The sequence below is a fragment of the Phocoena sinus genome, chromosome 1 (assembly GCF_008692025.1).
Source record: "Phocoena sinus isolate mPhoSin1 chromosome 1, mPhoSin1.pri, whole genome shotgun sequence".
NCBI lineage: Eukaryota > Metazoa > Chordata > Mammalia > Artiodactyla > Phocoenidae > Phocoena > Phocoena sinus.
The window spans coordinates 5,048,853-5,069,218 of record NC_045763.1 but is presented as its reverse complement, the minus strand read 5'-3'; the positions used below and the strand labels follow the sequence as shown (position 1 = coordinate 5,069,218).

Genomic DNA, 20,366 nt, shown 5'->3' with positions numbered 1-20,366 from the left:
GAAATGGACAAAAGATCTGAACAGATATTTCACCAAGAAGACACAGGGGTGGCAATTAAGTGTGTGAACATCATTAGTTATTAAGGAAATGCAGATTAAAACCACGACCAGGTACCACCAACCACCTACCGGAATGGCTAAAATTAAAGCAAATCCAAAACGGAAGCAGACTCGCAGACACAGAGAACAGACTCGTGGTCGCCAGGGGGCCGGGGTGGGGGTGGGGGGGGCGGGAGGGGGGAAGGGGGAGTGTGGGAGTCTGAGGTTAGCAGATGCAAACTGTTACATATAAGATGGATAAACAACAAGGTCCTACTGTAGAGCCCAGGGAGCTATAGTCAATAGCCTGTGGTAAACCATAATGGAGAAGAATAGGAAAAAGAATGTGTATATATATATATATATATATATATATATAAAACTGAATCACTTCACTGTACAGTAGAAATGAACACAGCATTGTAAATCAACTATACTTCAATAACATAAATCTAAAAAAATAATAAAAAGAAAGCAAATGACCATACAAAGTGTTGGCAAGGATGTGAGGGAACTGGGACTCTCATGCCCTGCTGCCGGTTGGAATGTAACGTGGTACAGCTGCTTTGGAAAGCAGTTTGGCACCTTCCACATGATCCGGGCTTTCCACTTTTAGGTGTTTACCCAAGAGAAGAGAAAGCATACGACCATACAGAGACTTGCACACGAATGTTCGTATCAGCTTTATTTGTAATAGTCAAAAGCTGGAAGCGACCCAAAGGTCCATCAACAGGTGAATGGACAAATCACCTCCTATCCACACAGTGGAACACTGCTCTTCGATAAAAAGAAATGAACTGATACCTGCAACATGGATGAGCCGCCAAATAATTGTGTGGAGTGAAAGAAGGCAGACGGAAAAAAGAGTGCAGACTGTATGATTCCATTTCTATATAACACTCTAGGAAATGCAAACTAACTATGGTGATGGAAAGCAGAACAGCAGTGCCAGGGAAGGAGGCGGGGCGGACCTGGAGTAAGGAATTACAAAGGGGTCCAGGACACTTCTGGGGGGGCTGGGCATTTCATTCTCCTGATCTGGTGATGGTGATGTCAAAACCCACCAAGGTGTACGTTTTAAATATGTGCAGTTTATCATATGTCGATGATGCCTCGATGACGCTATTTTTAGATAAAGACTAAAAAGGTGAAGGGGGCCCCTGGAGCTGTGTGAGGAGGCCCCCAGGATGTGTGCGTGCTGTGAGCAGGGAAAGGAAAGAAAGGAGCCAACAGGAGGAACAGTAATTTGCCCGTGACTCGTGGAGGAAAAGCGCGCATCAGAATTCATTCATTCATTCGTTCAGTCGGTCAGTCAGTAAATTGGTGTTCCGAGCCCTGAGGACACAGAGGAAAATATGGTTCTTCTCCTGAAAGAAACTGGGACAAGAACCCTGACTGGTGGGTGCATCACTGTTGTGTATCTTGGCCATAAGTTCGTATCATGTGTGCAAGTGTGCAGTGAGAGCGCGCCGCCAGGCTCCCCAGCGGACTGACTTCAGACAAATCACACAAACACTTTGTGCCTCTGCGTCCTCCTCTGTAAAATGAGGATAACAGTCATATCCACCCTACAGGGCTGTTATGATTCAATCAATTAATATCTGTGTGATTCTTAGAAGGAGGCATGGTAAGCACTGAATGCAAGAGCCACATTTGGTGCTATAATTATCACTGCTTTTATGACTAACCCATCTCAGAGACACCCACCGAGATGTAAAGATAAATCCAGGTGCTGAGATAAATGACTGATTCTACTTGTTTTTCTGTCTCTCCTTACTTTTCCTCATTAAACATGTATTACTTCTAAAGTGAAAGTTTTAAGCAAATGCAAATACACAAATGAACAAATAATCTAGAACACCCGACAGCTCCAGTAGGTACTAGCCCACACCCCCTTTGAACAAGCTCCCTATGGGTGCTCAGCCCGTACCCTCCCTCCTTCCTCAGACAGCCTAGAAGTCTCCCCGCAAAAGCCCCGACCAGGACCTTTAGCTGCAGCAGGTTCACAGGTGGGAGGTGTGAACAGAGGTTTCTCTTGGCCCCCGCTTCCTGTAGCCTTTTATGCGAATCAGACTGAGGGCATCTCTGCCCCAGGCCAGGGCTGGTGCGTGGAACAGAGAGCAGAAGAATCAAAGCCATGTGGGGCGTGGTCCCACCTGCTCCCGCCCTGGTGACAGGTGACATGAGGACCCCAGAGAGGCCCATCGTCCCCAGCAGGGGTCTTCTTCCTTACGTGGTGCCACGTAACGGCATGCACCCTATGCCCCAGAGAACAGAGAGGGCTGCTGGGGGGGGCCGGTGCAGCAAAAGGGTCCCTCAGCCCCCAAGAGGGGCATAAAGCAGCTGAGGAAACCTGGCCCTGGAGAGGCCAGGGGACAGGGGGGGCAGAGCAGTGACCCATACGGGGTGGCAGCCAGGAACCTGAGGAAATGGCAGTGACTGAGGGCCAGACCCCTCCCGCCACCTGCCCCTCACACACCGACAAACCCAGTGGTGGTTTAGGGGCAGCTTTACACGTGCTGAGAAACCCCAGAATTAAATGAGATTATGTTTCTGCGTCCTGGTGGAAGGAAGGATTGAAGTAGAAACTAAATTCCGTATTGGAGAGACAGACAGCTCCGTGTCGCATACCCTGCGCTGTGGCCTGAGGGTGGTCTCTGTCACGGACTTGTCCGCGGTCACCACTGGCTGAGGGTTTGTCTTCGGCAGATGGAAGCAGCGCGCAGCACAGTGAGGAACGCGGGTGCCAGCCCCGCGGAACAAAACGGAGGGAGCCCTGGACCCTGTCTGGGCACCGGCTCTCCACCAGGGGGACAGGCGTGTGGATGGATGATGACAAGTCACCAAGGTGCAAGGGGAGGTGAGGCCGGCTCGAAGCTACAGGAGAGGGCATCTGGACAGATCTGGAAGCATCCAGAGACCAACACGGGCATGTGAAGCCCAGCAAAGACAACTTAAGTCTAAAGTGTGGTCCCCCCACCAGAAGCTCACAGCTGAGTGAAGGGGACAAACTCACGAGAACGAAACAAGGACGGCCTTGGGAGGGTGACCACGGAGTCCCCAAAGCGCTCACTGACGGACTCATGTCATGTCGTGAGGGTTTCCATCCATCCTCCTCGAGATGAGAGAAGGGCCAATGCAACACGTTCCCAATAAAGCCAAATTGATTTCATCTGAAGAACTGTCCTTCATCCGGAGATTATGTCCTTCCAACTTTTCTGTTCTGAAACGCCGATGATATATGGTCGCTGGAATTTTTCAAAGTCTTACTTGGCAAAATTCAAAGTTGATGACCCTGAACGTCCCTCCTGTTAAAAAAATTCCCTGCTCTGAGAAAGCGCTGGGTGCCGAGAAAACAGCACGATGCAGACGGGGTCTCTGCCGGGGCTGAGCCATGGGGACTGAACAGAGGGGCTGGGGGCCTCCTTTAGACGGGGTCTCACGGACGGCCTTTTTGGGAAGCAACATTTAAAGTGAGACCAAAATAAGCTGTGGCAGCATGGGAGCGGCTGAAGACAGAGAGGCCAGATGGAGGCGACGGCAAGAGCAAAGGTCCCGCCCGAGTGCCAATGAGCCGGGTGAGATCTTGGAACCGACCCAGGCGAAGGAGGGAGGGTGCAGTGGCCGCAGCTGGAACGGCAGGGAAGGGCCTGTCTGGGAACAAGGCAGGCAGGGGCATCTTCCCAGGGGAGACGGAGGTAATCAACTCTTCCCTGGGAGGGTTAAGATGGGGAAGGCAGGTGGGAGTAAAGGTAAAGAGGAGGGGCTGTGTGAGAGCAGGAATAGCACAGAGGACCTGGGGTGAAGAACCTGTTTAATAAGATGCAGCCCTGCCCACCTGGTCGACCATCGGCCTAAGACATTCGCACCTGCTGAACAGGAAGGTACAGACACCTGGTTCCTCCTCTGATGCTTGCAGAGTGAGCACAGCATTTTAGAAGTCTTTTCAGACTCGCTGTCTTGTAAACCGAGTGGTTTGGGGAGCTCCCTGCCCGTTGAAGCAACGGATTTCAGTACTTCAGGCAGAGGAGAGGACACGTTACCCACCAAAACAACAAAGGGAATTCTCAGCTGTGAACGGCTGGCGTGATTTTTGTTAGTGTAAGCAGCGTGGCCGCAGATCGGAGAGCTTTTTGTTCAGAGGCAGGGTTTTCTGAATCCGGGGCCTGGGTTCTTCCTCGAGTGTGGAGAAGATGCCCCTCCGTACCCTCAGCCCTTGGCTGATGCCCAGGCAGGAGGAGAATGAAATGCAGGGGGGGGAGCGCAGGGAACACCCCTTCCCATCCCGAGAGACTGGGGAGGGGCCGAGAGGGAGGATGGAGGTGGGCACGAGACCCTTGTCATCTCTCCCGCACGCACCACCCCCCAGATGGGTACCAGGAGTCTGAGACCTGAGGGTCAATGATCTGCTTCCTGGGTACCAAGGAGGAACCAAAGGCCCTAGGAACACGGTTCCCAAACTGTGCACCCAGGCACCCCGGAGAGCCTCCGAGAACTCAAGAGACCACAGGATGTTTTAAGTTATGGAGGGAAACAAGCAATACTAAATATCTGTCAGACCCCTGTCAGACACCGCTGGAATAACAGTTTCACCGTGAGATGAGCCTACGAGCCTTTTGAGGACATCACGTCACTGGGAAGCTGAGTTTTCAGTGATTGCTGAGATGAGAAGGACCTGGAAAAAATCCGGATGCAACAGGAAGTGGGGTTGGCGGCACCCAATCTAACTCCGGGATTTGAAAAGCTGTCCAGTCCCCGATGGTCACACATATCCCATTAGTAAGTAACTGGGTAATTTAAGAATGAAATTTAAAAAATGAAATAAAATGAAATGAAAAAATGAAATAAATAAATGAAATTAAAAAAATAGCTGCTTGATATTTTCAAGCAGCTGTTGTTAGGACACAAATATTTATTAAGGCTTTTGGATCTAACTGCTTAATAAACGGAACTGTTAAGTATTCTTTGAACTATTAAGTATTCTTAATAAACGGAACTGTTAAGTATTCTTAACGGAACCGTTAAGTATTCTAGGGATGCCATAAAAAAAAAAAAGAAAATCACTGAGGCACTCGGGGTGCCAAGAACCAAGGAAGTTTGGAAACTTCTGCTCTGGAGCAGGTAGATGGACGAGACGGAGAGCAATCATGGACGGCGGACCGCCCGGAGCTCACACTCAGGCTGCCGGGTACTGTTCTGAGCAACTGACTTTGGAACAACTGGTTTCATCCGCTAATAACCCTCTTTGCCTTGAAGAGGAAGCAGCCCCTACACAGGAGGGTGCGGAACTCTGCTGGGCATGGAGGAAGTGATCAGCGAGTGGTGACTGCTGATCATTCTTATTATCATTATTACCTTTATTATGGATGTGACACCCCTAGAAGGCAGGGGCACAGAGAGGAAATAAGGCCCCTGCAGCCGTTAAGGCAGTGAGGGGAGGAGCCCCCCCAAGACCTGCCCCCTGGTGGACAGACACCCCCAGCGGGTGGCTTAGTGCCCCATGACCTGCGGGCCCCAGCGCCTCGGTGGGAGAAGGCGGGAAGGCGGAGGCCTCTGATGGTCAAGATGCGGAGGCCGCTTTGGAAGGGGCCTTGGAACGCTGGGAAGATAAAAGTGGACCAGCTCCACCTCCGGGGCTGCCTCCCCAGAGGCCAGATGGGCCGGTGGTTCCTGGGGCTCATCCGTCCAGCCTTTCTGCAAGCAGCACCCACAGAGCCACCCGTGGAGTGCAGGGACCCCTCCCTCAGCCACCACCAGGCCACGAGCACACACCCCTCCCCAAACCCCAAGGGGCAGGGGGAAGCGGGGGAGGGGCGCTCCGAAAGACTGAACAGGGACCCAAAACATCCAGGCAGAGAGGGGTTCCCTCAGGGGCTGATACAAGCCATTCGACTACACTCCCAGAGTGGACCTAAAATCTAGGAGCCCAGCCCTGCGCTCTCGAAAGCAAGGTCAGGCCACGTGGAGAGAAGGAGAGAAGCTACGTTTTCTGTGCGTACACGGGGCACAATGTAAGTGGACCGGTGACCCTGCAACACACGGGCCGAGGCGTCAGAGACGGAGGACGTGAGTGAAGGTGAGCCCTGGGCTGAGCCAGCAGGGCCCACCGTGGAGCGGCCCACGGCCCCGTTGCCCCAAAGGATGGATGAGCGATTCCAAAATTCCCCAAGTCACCAGGCTTCGGGCACCCGCCACCCCAGGGACCTGCAGCCCCCGAGGGCCCAGTGGGGCCAGGGTCAGACTGTGTGGTCCACTCGCCACACCCAGGAAAGCTAGACTAGGTCTCACGAAGAAAACGCCCAGAGAAATCCGACCAACGAGGCAAACCCATCCTGCCAGAGCGCATCAAAATCACTGTTTGCAAGATTTCTATCTGCCCCAGTTGACTTGTTTCAAATCCGAAGTGCTAGATTCCCGGTATAGTAATAGAAAGGGTATTCATAGGCACTCTGGCTTCCAGTAAGATGCAAAAAACTTAGCTCACATTTTTTAAAGTTTATAAATAGCCTCGGAAAAGGAGCTGGAACACGCTTCTTAGTAAATACAGCTGACCCATTTTCCTCATTCTTCACCAGGAATAAAGCGACTGTTACCACGGAAAGTACAGAAGAGTCTAAATATATATTTCCTCCTCACAGGCACCAGATCAGAAAAGCAGCGTCGACACCCAGGAGGCAAAGGAGGGAGAGGCCAGGCCCCCGGTTACCACCCCGCACTCCCGAGGGCCAGGGTGGCAGCGGGTGCCTCTGGCGAGCCCAGGCCCCAGGCCTGACTCTCGGCTCCAGCAGCCCTGCTCAAGGTCATGGGGCTCGGCCAGGCCTTCCTTGACCTGCCTCCTCCCCAGCAGCTCCTGTGTCCCCACCATCTGTCTCCCCAGCTAGTAGGAAAGTTCCAGAAGGGGGACGTCGCCCCTTGGGTTCACTACTTGTACACCCATTCCTGGAACCTGGCATGTGGTAAGTCAACTCTATGAAATGAACGAGGAGGTGACAGGCGGGCCTGGCTGGCCTGTGCTCCCAGCGCTGTTTCTGATCCTGTCAGCCTCCATCTCGTTTCTACGCGGGAACGTACCCCAGTTGCCCCTTCATCTGTGAAGCTGCAAACCAGCTTGCGTGATGGCCTCGGAGGGGGTCCTTGTTTCTGATGACTTCCATACCTTGGGGAACTGTTTTTCCCCCTCCTTTTGGCAAGAGCTGTAGTATGAAACAATTACCCACCAACCCAGCAGGTCTCAGTGATTCAGAGGGAAAGAACGAGGCCTCTGGGCAGTCCGTGGGGAAGGTTAAGTGTGTCTGTCCATCCACTGCTCTGTGCTGGGTGCTGGCACCTCCGCAGGCCCAGGGGTAGGCGTCTGGCCAGCTTCCCCGGGAACTCATCCACGGCCCCCATGCTTCGTCTGGCGCTGGTGGAAGAGAGGTCTCAGAGGGGCTGCGGGCTGGGCAGAAACGCAAAGCCTTCCCCGCTGTTTCCCCAGGAGTCGCAGGGGATGCGGGGGGCGGGTACATGGTGGGGCAGCTCTGCAGGACCTCCTGGGGACGGCGCCTGTCACCCTGAGCAAACAAGAAGGTTCCCCCCTGAGGCTTCAAAGGACGGAGGTCTCTGGGGTGCCTGCCACCCAAGCAGGGAGACACACGAACAGACACACAGCTCGTGGGGCGGAGGCCAGGGACACCCCGGAAGGCTTTCATGGGAGCCGGGGTCCCCGTGGAGGCAGGACACTGGGCCAGACCCGGGCGGGGCTGGGGGGATCACCTGGTGTCCAGTAACTAGGAAACGGTGACGGACATGGACTTCCTGCCCCAGCTGACCCTAAACCCCCCGTCTGGGCAGCTCATCCCCACGGAGAGCAACCACGCGGGACCCTCCCCAGGCTGGTGGAAACCTATCTCCCTGCCCCACCTGCTCGCACTTCACCCGGTGCGGCTTGAACAGGTTGCTGGCCCCGTGCTGGGGGCTGGGCTGTGGGCGTCCCCACAGGGCCTGGCCACATGGCCCTGGGGTGGCCTGCTATCCCTCCTCACCTCCCTGCAAGCCCTTACAGACCTCCCGGACAGGGAGCTGCAGAGCTGAAAGCCAGCAGCCCACGAGCCCACCCCGAGCAGAGGGATTTAATAAGGGTCTGCTGTCATCCCTGTCCACGCTCTGGTCCCGACACGGTGACACAAGGAGGCCCCCAACCTGATCACGGATACTCAGGGCCTCAGGCTCCCATCCCCCACACCTCTGCACACGGCAGGTGCTCAAGCAGGGCTGCAGGCTGCCTTCTTATAAAGAGCGAGCGCTTGGAGTTCCGCGAGTTTACGCTGTATTCCCAAAGTCTCTGTTCTTTACCAGTTATTTCTCTAGATTAACTTTTTAATTCATCATCTCGCTTATGATCATCAAAGAGCTTAACTGATACTTATTTGATGGAATCTACCTTATCTATGAATTTTTTACTACTTCAGAGAAGTGCAAGCAGCGACCGGCAAGCGGAAACAGCCCCCCATCACCAGAGAGCCACCTGCTTTATCCTCCACCAGACTTGTTCCTGGAACAGGTAAGGGGAGGGGGGATCTAAGGTCCCAGCACCCCAGATTAAAACCTGGCGCTCAGGGGAACTTGGAAGCCATGGGGTGGCTTTAGAGCATGTCAGCCAACCCTTTGGCATTTCTCCCAACAAGAAGGGCAAGTAATCCCCCCGTCCTTGAATACAAGCTCACAGAAGCGATGCTATGTGACTTCGTGAAGGCAACACAGCTTCCCCTGGGTTCCCTGTCAGGACTCGCACCTCTAGGGCCCACGTGAGAAGTCTGGCTGTCCTGCCGCTGCCGTGGAGACCACACAGAAGGAGGGAGGCCCAAGGAGCCCCCCGCTGCTCTGCCACCAGTGGTTTGCGTCTTCCCAGACACGGAGTGAGGGGCCCTCCGGACGACTCGGCAGCACTGGGACCCCGAGTGAGGGCCCCTGGCCTGGCCCAGCCGCCCCCAGAACCAGGAGAGGTGATAATAATAAAGGATTCTGCGAAGCCTGAGGTGACTTGTTATGATGCCAGAATTAGCTGGAACGATACACAAGCCTTGCTGGCCATGGGGCTCTGGCCAGACACCTTCCCTCCTTTCGCTCGCCTGAAATGAGGGGACTGGGGACCAGGAACAGATTTTTGCCGGACTTTTCTCTCGATTTTAAAAAAACGAGAGACAAAAGAAAAATCAAAACAAAACAGGTATAATGGAACAAATTCTTCATAAAGCTAAATTTATTCCGTTTGAGAAATACTCTTTATATTGAAATTATGTCCCTCTTATATTGCTGGCATTAGAATATTCTTCCGCTTATAAAATGATGATATAGTAGCTGGCCTCTGACTTTTAATGGCCTCACTTGGTCAAATTAAAACTTTTAAAATTTGACCAGTCTGTGACATCCAAAGTCGGGGATCCACCTGGCCTCAGATCACTTCCATATCTGATAGGCCATGATTTACGAAATTCCCTACAGAAAAGGGGAGCTACCTCTCCTCCCGCCAAATATACTCCACAAAGCCCTGCCCCGGCTTATCAGCTCAGACACCTGGCTCCGGTTTAACACAGCTCGTTGGTCACACAGAGTCGGTCCTTAACAGGCCTGCAAGCCCTTCCACCCGAGGCAGCCCCCTACCTCAGGCCCCTGGCGTGCCCACCCCGCTTCTGGGGGTGCCCACTCCTCCCACCGGGCCCTGCAGGGCTCCAGGAACCCTGAGTGGACGAAGAGCCTGAGGCTCAAGCAGAAAGAATTCCTTCAAATCCCAGCAAAAAGGGCCTCGCTTCCTAAGCCCAGCGCCTTCTCCAGCAGCATCTGGCCCATCCGAGGCAGGGCGGCTCGCCCCACAGAGAAACACACAAACCTCCAGAAAAGGGTGTCTGTCAGCAGATCTGCACTTTCCAAAAACAGCGTGTTTTCAGGTCACGGAACAGAGAGACGCCAGCCAGAAAAACGCTGTGGGCTTGATTTCTGAAACGGTGAAGCCGCCTGGAAGCATCTGGCCCTCTGGCCTTGCAACCCGGCCAGGTTCACATCCTTTTCTCCCCTGCATCAAAGGGTCTGTGGCCATGGAGAGGGAAGGTGCAAATCCCTCTAGCCGTGGGACGAGGACCAGGGTGTCACGGCAGGATTACTGGGCTGGAGCGTTTTCTAACCCTCACGGCATCGGCCACCCTAAGGCACCCGGGAGCCGGCAGCATCCCTCCCTTTGCCCAAATCCAGGTGTGCGGTGGCCCCAGGCTGAGGCCCCTGGGGGGAGTCCAGGCTTCCTTGGGAGAGGGTGTGGGCAGGACAGACTGGTGTTGATGGCCTCCTGATGCCACATAAATACCATTTTGAAGCCACCACGGTATTTCTCGAGCACAAACAGTACAGTAAAGCCGAGACATTTATATGCAATTGGGAGATATTTATCCTGTGACAACATTCTATTCCAATGACTTTTCTATTGCCACCAATGATTAATGATGTAAATTTTGTCACTTGGGATGATGGATGCAGGGCAGCTAAGGGGCCTCGCATAGATTACCCAAACCCCGGCTTCCCAGTGGCTTCCAGGACAAATGTGGCCTGTGCTTCAGTCAAGCGTAAATGTAAAGTTCTTTTAGATTAAAAAAGCAGTCTTCTCATCCAGAAGCGGCCGGTTCAGGACTGGGGGAAAGGCTCCTCTTCCTCAAACATGTTTTCTCTCTTCGGCGTCAGGGCTGCTCCATGAGCTCCAGTCAAGAAGAAGTGCATAATTCTTTGCAAAGAGGAGCTGGGAAGGCCTTCGCCACAGCAGGAAAGTTAGAGGCAGGGAAGCAGGGCCCAGGGGCTCAGGGGGTCTGGGCCCCCAGGTGCTGGGTCTGACGCAGCCCCACCAACCTAGGTCCCAGGCAGACCGAGCTCCTCCCTGCTTCTCTGCTGTGGTCCTGCTGGGCCACTTGGTCCAGTGACCCGCGTCTTCGCCCAGGGCCCCAGGGTCTCTGAGGTCCTGCCATTGTCCTGCACCAAAGAAGGCGTGCAAACGTTCCCCTTGAGAAGGCCTCGCTGCTACTGCTTGGCGGTTCTCCCTCTGTCTCCCCTTAAATGCTGTGTCTCTGGGGGGCTCCCTGAGGCTCTCCTTCCCTCTCACCCCACTGCGCCCCTTGGGGGTTTCTATCTACTCCCCGGGCTGTAGCTGCTGCTGACTCCCGAAGCTGTATTTCCCAGGCCCTCCTTGATTCTGAGCGTTACACTCACAGATCCTACTGCCCGCGGCTGTCTCCTAGGGGCCTCAAACCGCAGGCTTCCGTACACCCCGGGGTCCCACGTGGCAGTGAACGCGACCTCCTCCAGCCCGGCAGGCCAAGACAGAAGCCCTGGAGCTGTGCTGGCTCCCCTCCGGCCCTCACCCTCCAGGTCGGACTGATGACCAAGTCCTACAGAGTCCTCTCCTTAACAATGTCTCGAACCTGTCACTTCTCTCCCACTCTGGCCCAGTTGTCACTGAGATTAATGACAGCAAGTTCAGGGTCTCTGAACAGTTTTCCTCACTTACGGTCTTGCCACCGTGGCCCTTCCTCCGAGCAACAGAAATCGCATCAGCCGCCCGACCCGGGCCCCCCGGTGTCTCCCCAGGCTCGTCACACACGCTGGCCACCGCCGTCGGGGCTCCGCTCCGCCTGGGGCGGAGACAGCTCCAGCACCCCGACCTCTGCCTCGCTCCACGCTGCACACTCTCTGGACTTCGGGCGGTTTCTCGGACACGCTGTGCTCTCTCTGGATGCCACGTCTTCACGGGGCAACTCCGCCTGCCTGGAACAATTCCCTCTCCCCCGCCCCCTTCACCTGCGACCTCCTGCTCAGCCCCCAGGTCTCAGCTTAGCCATCACACTCAGAGAAACCATCCCTGACCGCCCCACCAGAGCACACAGGCTTTGCTGCGGGCTCCAGGAGTGGTCTGTGATCCTGTCCTCCTACCCCCTGACACACCGCCCCCTCCCCACGGGGTGAGCTCGGGGTCCTCGTCGGTCCTGGCCATCAGCACTAGGCCTGAGCACTTCACACGGCGTCAGCGCAGAATAAGCGTCCGTTACAGGGTTGCTCAGTGGGGACACCGAGTAGGGAACCTCTCTGCATGTTGGGCATCTTCCCTCCCACCCGCCCTTCAATGCAAAGTCCTTGAGGCCCAGAACTCTGACAAGTTCGTTTCTGGACCCCTGGGGAGCCCGTCACAGGTCTTGCACAGAGTAGGTGTTCAGAACATGTTCACGAAGAAACCAGCAGAGAAGAAAGAAAAAGACCTCATATAAAAAGCCCAGGGAACCTAGAAAATCAGTCGCCTCATTCATAAGGCAAAGGCTTAAAAGTTTAAAGACGGAGAGAGAATGGATGTGCAGTGTGCAGCGAACATGCGGGCCTGTAAATCAAGCCGTTGTAAATGCCACGGGGAGAGCGGCTCGGTTTCCCTGCAGAAACGCGGAAAGCAGCTGTAATTCAGAGGTAAGGCGGGCCTTACAGGAACTCGTGGGTCTGGATTCCTGGCACTCCTAACTCAATTTGGCCATCTCTCTCAGCGTCCTTTCTTGGAAAACAGATGCGCTTTCTACTTTGCGATGCCTGGGAAAGGCCTGGCTCTGTGCTGACAGGTGGGGGAGCCCCAGCCAGGGAGACACCTGGAGATTTCTACTGTCCTGGGGATTCCCACCCGGTGGCAGGAGAAAGCACAGAGGAAGAACGCAGACACACTGTGTACCCCGGCCCCCTTCTCGACCCCTTCCCAGGCAGCGTGGTCACCTCCGAGGCAGCTGGGCCTGGGAACAGGAAGGCGTTCACAGGACATGCCCTGGAGACTTGGGGGCTCCACTGCCCACATCCAGCGTGAGGGACCCACCAGAGAGCAACTGGCCACAGACCGGGGTGGGGAGGGGGGCATCGGTCCCACGCCGGCATCTGGGAGTGGCATGATGCTGGGACCAGACTCTTGTTTGTAAGGTGGAGGGCTACCCCGCCTCCAGACCCCGACCTCAGAGAAAGGCTTGGTCAGCAGCAGGGCTGCCTGTTCGCTTCCTCAGCGACCGTGACCATCACTGACTCTATCCTCCTCCCCAGACCAGCGTCTCCCACCATGCCAGTGGCCACAGCTGCTGCACGGGAAGGCCAGAGGCCCATGGCCTCTGGCTCATTCACCACGTGGGCCCTCACACCCTCCACGGCACACCACCTCCTCAGGCCCGCGGACCTGCCTCCAGCAAAGAAAGTCCAGCCCTCCCTCTCCATCCAGGCTGTGCTGGGCTCCCCCATCTTGAAAAGCAAGGCTCGCTCAGCTCTATTCTCCCCATCCCCCCTCCTCTGGCCACTCCTCACCTTCTTGTGAAACTTCTCAAACTGCAGTCACACGGACACCTCACCTCCGAATCAGGAGGCTGGGCAGGAAAAGAACTCAGGAGCAAGTCCCCAAGAGGACCGGACAAAGGAATTATGAGATGCAGAAATTCTGAGACCTTCGAAAACTGCTACATTTCCTAGTTGACTGAATGCACATACCCCACTACAAAAATTATCTTCCAAGTCTGGTTTTTAGGTTCCTGGGGTAAAAGAAGTGAAAAATCTAATTTTTGAAACCTTCATAAATATGTGCATTTTTGTGGATAAAACTACCTAAATGAATCCACTTTTGCCTGACAAAGTAGAGGAATCCAAAGCTCCTGGATTTTAAAAGTTTCCATTAAGGCAGCTTTTCTTTTTTCAAAAAATAGTGACTACAAAAATAAATCAGAAGGCTTAATGAAGCCCAAGGCCAATAGGAGACGGCCAGGACGAGGCTCCCTGACAAGTCCAGCAAGCCCGAGCAGGGCTGTGTCTCCTACTTTTCTTATTTCTGAAGCAGCTCCAGCCAAAGGCGTGCCTTTGAATCGTACAGAATTAGCATTCGGCTGTGTTTTTTTCCCCAGGCAGTACAGTATGTCTTCACTGGTGCTACAGCAGGCTCGTAAATTAAGATAAAAAGCTGGTGAGCATGTGGGCGCCGGCGCGGCAGGGAGCTGCACGGGGTCGCCATGACAGAGCTGCAGCAGCTCCGGGTGCAGGAGGCGGTGGACTCTGTGGTGAAGAGTCTGGAGAGAGAACATCCAGAAGATGCAGGGCCTCACGTTCCGGTGCAGCACCGGCTGTTGTGAGGACGGCCAGGCATCCATGCAGCAAGTGCACCAGTGCATTGAGCGCTGCCGTGCACCTCTGGCTCAAGCCCAGGCCCTGGTGACCTGCGAGTTGGAGAAGTTCCAGGACCGCCTGGCCCTGTGCACTATACACTATACACTGCAACGACAAAGCCAGAGATTCAATAGATGCGGGGAGAAAAGAGCTTCAGGTGAAGCGGCAGCTGGAGAGTTGCGTGACCAAGTGTGTGGATGGCCACGTGAACCTCATCCCAACCAAGACCAAGAAGATGAAAGAGTCTCTCTCGTCCATTGGGAAATAGCTGTCTGCTACTGGCCATCGGGGCTGAAGGCAGGAATCTATTTAAAAAGAGGAACGGGGATTTGGGTTTTCCAAGGAAAGTTTATGAATGAGGAAATTAAGGATGGCAGCAAGTTTAAGGCCTATGTCACTTGCCTCTGGACACTGGTTCTTTGTGTGTGAATCCTAGAAAGTGAAAAAAACTGGTGCTAAAATTTGGGTCAGAGATAGCACAGGAGAGTTTCTGTGAGGCTGAATTTCATGTGGCCAGGGCTTATCCCGGCAACAGGGAGTCTCCCTTGCACCAAACCAGAGCCCTCCAAGGTACCAGATTCTCTTAGTACACAGATACCAGCAGGCTGGTAGGTTCACCTGACCCGCCTATGAGCTGGTGGGGTGTGAGGAGAGCTGTTTCTGTTCGTTGCCAGCCTCCTGTTTGCCAGAAAGATCACTACAACATTTCCCACAAACTGGAAGTAAAACAAAATCCAGAAGGGTCACTAATTTAGAAGGGGAAAGGGGGCCTCTGGGGATTTGTTTTGCATGGTCTTGTTTTACATACAAGGGCATGAAGCTACTTTAAGATGTGGAGTTAGGAGAGGTAGTTTGGATAAAAACTTTGAAAGGGTCCTTGCGGATATTCATTTCTGGCCGTCAGGGTGTGCATGTGCATTTCTTAAAATTCTCACACATGACATCTTTCAGCCTGGAGACCCTGCAAAAATATAAGAAGCGCTATCACACTGGTAGGGGAAGCAAACCTCCCCTCTAACTGGCAGCCATGATGAGCCCTGAGGCTGTCTGCAGCAGTCAGCCGAGTGACAAGACAATCTTGCAGTGACACTCACACGTGAAGGGAAAGGGGATTTTGACTGTGCTGTACGCTAGTATTCAGGAATGAATAGCGAAAGAGGAATTGTTAGCTGCTTATTAATTAAGAGAGTTATGAAGTACTGGCTTTGGAAAAATCTGGTTTCCATAAAACAGAATAGAATGAAAGCCTAAACCCAGTATTGCTTACTTTGTCCCCTGTAATAACAGAGCTCTGTTGAAACAATCCCTTGGCAACACGAAGGTCAAAGGAGAAAAAGTCAGCAACTCGGGGGCGAGCTGTGCCTCCTTTAGAGCAAAATACGGGACAGCCCCCCGTTACCAAATACCACTCGTGCGACATGCATGGTTCTGCCCCGGTTCAGGTACCTTATCGTTTTATTAAGGACCTTGTTGCGTTTTTACCAACTTATTACTTGTCAACATAGCCTGTCTGTTTGCTGTTTCAAGACTGTGACACATTTCCCTAGTGGTTTGGTTTTAAAAATAAATAAGACTTAATTTTTCTTCAAAAAACAAAGCTGGTGGGATGGAGACAAGAATGTGTTCCTGAGGAGGGGAGAGAAAGCAGCAGAACACTGGCCCCAGAGTTGGTGGCTCCTGCCACCTCCCTGGCTAACAGGGGCTCCCCGTTTCCTCAGACCTGCTGAACTAAAAGCCCCGACTTCCGCAAGCCAGGCCTAAGCGGGCTGAATCTCAAAGAGGGAAAGGTCTGTGACCCAACCATGCACCTGTGCCACCCTCCCTATGGGTCTGCCTGGGACCAGTCGCTGAGAAGAGACTGAGAGCACCCCATGTGGCCTACAACTAGTACCACTGGCCAGAGGCCACGATAAATGGCCATGGATGGCCACTAGCTAGGCCATCCTAGCTAGTAGCTCCGTGTGTGAATTGCTCTGCCTTAATTCAAGTGCACATTCATTTACTTGAGAATTCAGTACTCGTTAAATATATCAGGTGCTGTCCTAACACCAGAGGCACAACAGTGGAAAAGCCCTGCCTTCTTGCAACCTACATTCAACTGGGGGAGGCAGGCAGCAACCAGAATCCCTCAGAAATGATCAAGTGTGATTATGCTCAGCACCCCCACAGGCAGTTTAGACCATTTGACAGAGACCCTCGCCCTAGTGCAGGGTCTTTGCCCCCTCTCGAGACGCTGACACGAACCCTGTGCTCCAGACAAAACGGACTATTCATTTGCCTCCAAATCCATCCTTGCCTGCTCCCATGCCTGCATTTGTGCTATGCCTTCCCCTAGGAAGGGTCCTGCTTTACCTCTCAAACATCCTACTCTGCCTTCAGAACCAAAATCCATGCCACCTCCTCTGCGAGTCTCTCCCGGTCCCCTCCCCACATCTCCCTCCTCTGCACGTTCCTCAGCTTGGTCTCCAGCATGGAGTGCGGAGCCCAGCACAGCACAGTTTGAGGGGCTCACACAGAAACGCTCATCCATAAAGCAACTTAAAAACACTCAGGAAGAGAAAGAACAGCATTCAGGGTAGGAAACAGTTAGTGGAAGCTTCCAGGAAGAAGCTGACCTGAGTCTCTGCTGGAAGAAGCCAAGTGGGGTGAGGGAGGAGCAAGGTACTCTAGGCAGGGGCCAGCACCTGGCCAAAAAGTCCCAGGGATCAAGCAGAATGCCTCCCTGGCCATGACTGCACTGTGCTGGGGTGGGCACCCCAACAAGGATGGGGGTGTGGGGAACCCCAAAGGCAAGAGGCTCTGGGGGAACCCACAGGCTCCCCAGCAGTGCAATGAGCAACCTGATGGAGCCAGTGTCCAGTTGTGTGGGACTCACAGGTGGGGGGTGTAGGGGACTCAACCTCCCCAAGCATCTGAGCCAGAGGATGTGGCGGCCAGAGCAAAGATGAGGGCTCCAATCTAGAGGCCAGGGGGAGAAACTGGCCCCAGAAGTCCAACCCCTCCTCCATGGCCTCTGTCCCCAGGAACGTTCACACATAGAGAAGGAAGGATGGCACTTAGGTCCTTTCAGAGAGGGGGAACCGAAGCATAGATAACGTGACTCACTCAAGGTCATGGCACACTGACGGCAACCTGGCTAGGTCACACCTGTAGCTGGACGGGGTTGCTGGGGAAAGCAGCCCAGCGCTGGCGTCACAGGGCATGGGCTGGGTTCAAATCCTGCCTCTGACTTACCAGCGGGGTGGTACCTTTGGGCAGGCCACTTAACCTCATGGAGCCCAAGCTGCCTTCCCTGCAAAGTGGGAACAGAAACTCCTCCCCAGCTGCCTGATCGGGTAGTGGGAAGTATTCTGTGACCCACGTATGGCAACTGGCAGTGGCCTGGCTCAGCCCAGAGTGGCTACAACAGAGTATCCCCTGCGCACTGGGGTCAAGTCTTCTGCTGAGAGGGAGACAGTGGGGACCACAAGGGAGCTGGGAGAAGCTGTCAGCCAGGAAGACAGGTGCTGGGAGGACTGACCAAAGGGACACCCCCCCCCCCCCCAGGTAGGGCACCCCTGCAGAGGGAGAGCGTCTCAACCCAGCCGGTCGCCAAGTGGAAATTACGAACTTCTCCACTGCGGCAGCAGAAATACCAAGGTTATTTTGAAAAGTATAAGAAATGTTAATTCCCTGGGGCTCTTTATGTAAAGATAGACTAGAATCAAGACGATCGAGTGGCTCCCAGGAGACTGACAGGAAGAGAGATGCACTTTAATATTTCATTAGTGTCCCATTAGCAAGATAACACACATTTTCACACTTGGTGACTTCTTAGGAATAATGTCTCATTCAGAAACAAACGGGGACACCTCTGCCGCTTACCCTGCTGGCCTGCGAAGCATGCTGCAGCAGCCAATCGGAAAGGACTTGACCTTCAGGGTTACGGCTACCCAAGCCAGTGAACTCAAGAGCGTGTGACTTCCTGGGAGGCTCCTAAAAAACCTGCTAATCCAGATGAAACCCAAGCAACTGAGGTGAAAAAGTAGGGAGGCAAAGCCTTTCTTATGCTTCTCAAACCAGGCTTGTACTGCTCACCCCTCCAGGCCACCCACCAACCGAGGGATCCTAACACCCTGGCCATCACCTCTGGCCCTACAGTTACAGCTACAGTGGAGGGCAGGGGAGGGGAGGCAAGGGGGCAGGGATTCAGGAAGATAAGGGGTGGGGTGTCCTTAGCTACCATCGTGCAAATCACGGTCACTTTCACTTGCTCAGCAAATACGTACCAAACACCTAGCGTGTGCCAGGAATAAGCTTGAGGCTGGGCACAGGGCAGGAAGCAGACAGCAGGCACGGAAGCAGAGAGAAGTAATGAAGTTTGAGGGTTTACGTTTCACAGCAGACCCAAGAGGCAGGCTCGGTGTTCCCATTTTTCAGAGGATGAAAATAGCTCAGGGCAGTTAACTGCCCTCCGCAGCTCAAGCCACAGACTCGGCTGCCTGTCCTTACAGCCGGAGGCAGGGATGCGGTAAAAGGAGGGGCCTGGCAGGAGGGCTCTGGGTCCTGGACCTGCTCTGCCCTTGTTGGTCTACCTTTCGGGGTATTTAGAGATGACGAAACACATGCAAAGACTGCAGATGAGCTCTGTTTCCAGGCTTTCAGGTGTGTCACTAAGGTCTTATTTTCTGGACGGACGATAATTGCCAGCAGGTGGGACAATCGCTCAGCCCCTCCTCCCCGTCGCCCACGAGGGCACGAGGTGCCAAAGAAAACGAGCACAGGCAGGGCCCTCCCAGCTCAGAGGAGCCACCTTCATTCATGTGGCCTCCCAGGCGCCCGAACGCCCCAGGGACCGCCTTACGGACTGCACTTCCTGGTCCTTAACAAAAGTCATCATCTGCGTCCGAGGAGCAGAGGGCATCTGGCCTCCAGGGACACCCTCCCCATTTCCCTCTAATTTGGTCTATTAATTTAAAGCAAAGGAAGCTGCCAGGAGTGGTGGGCACAGGGGATGGCTGTGAGGATGTAATGAACGCAGCTGCTCCGAACGCAAGGTGACGCCTCATCAACTCGTTAGCAGGTGCACAGCAAGTGAGGATGACAGCCTGGAGGACGGCAACGGGGACACGCAGCCACCTGGAGGACGGCAACGGGGACACGCAGCCACCTTGCAGGTCCGTGCCTCGCCCGCCACTTCCGGTTCCTGGCTGTCGAGCAATGACAAACAAAGCTCTCCCAGCAGAAGGCTCCGAGCTGCCGGAAGCCCAGCAAGAGGTGCTGGTGCCGGAATGGCTGGCGGCCTGGGGGCCAGGCCCAAAGCACCCCGGACCCAGCTAACCACAGGGTCCCATGCAGAGACCCGCTAGGGGACAGGAGAGCACAGCTCCAGCTTTTTTTTTTTTGCGGTACGCGGGCCTCCCACCGCCGCAGCCCCTCCCTCCGCGGAGCACAGGCTCCGGACGCGCAGGCCCAGCGGCCACGGCTCACGGGCCCAGCCGCTCCCGGAACGGGGCATGAACCCGCGTCCCCCGCACCGGCAGGCGGACCCTCAACCACTGCGCCACCAGGGAAGCCCTCAGCTCCAGCTTTTAAATACTTCCCCTTTAAAGAGTCAGCGTGGGTTCCTGACCCTGTTCGCTGCGCTCTGCAAACACAGGAGACAAAGATGGACCAAGAGGACGTGGTGGCCTTCCCAAACCACGACCTGCTGGAGGGACACAAGTTAAGCAGAGGGCTGCTTCCAAACATCACATCAAGTCATTTTAGCATTTTCCCTTCAAGAAACAAGACCAGCTAACCTATAAGGGAAAAGAATCTGAAAAAGGATAGATAGACAGATACATAGATACATACATAGATGGATATATACCTGAATCACTGTGCTATACACCTGAAACACGTTGTAAATCAACTATACTTCAATTTAAAAATAAATAAATAGGGAGGGAGATGCAAGAGGGAGGAGATATGGGGATATATGTATATATATAGCGGATTCACTTTGTTATAAAGCAGAAACTAACACACCATTGTAAAGCAATTATACTCCAATAAAGATGTAATAAATAAATAAATAAATAAAGTGGGGGGAAATATAAATAAATAAATAAGAAACTGAATAATGAAAAAGAAAAGAAACAAGGCCAGCATTTCTCCCCACTTCAAAAAAA

The 20,366-nt window shown here is 53.9% G+C and overlaps 1 protein-coding gene and 1 pseudogene across 6 annotated transcripts in view; one reads left to right on the top strand and one right to left on the bottom strand.

The window, feature by feature from the left end:
- CAMTA1 (calmodulin binding transcription activator 1) overlaps positions 1 to 20,366 on the bottom strand; it is an 897,244-nt gene that overhangs the window by 749,860 nt on the left and 127,018 nt on the right. The gene's annotated exons all lie outside the window — the stretch shown is intronic.
- Positions 14,061 to 14,482, top strand: LOC116758245 (annotated as a pseudogene).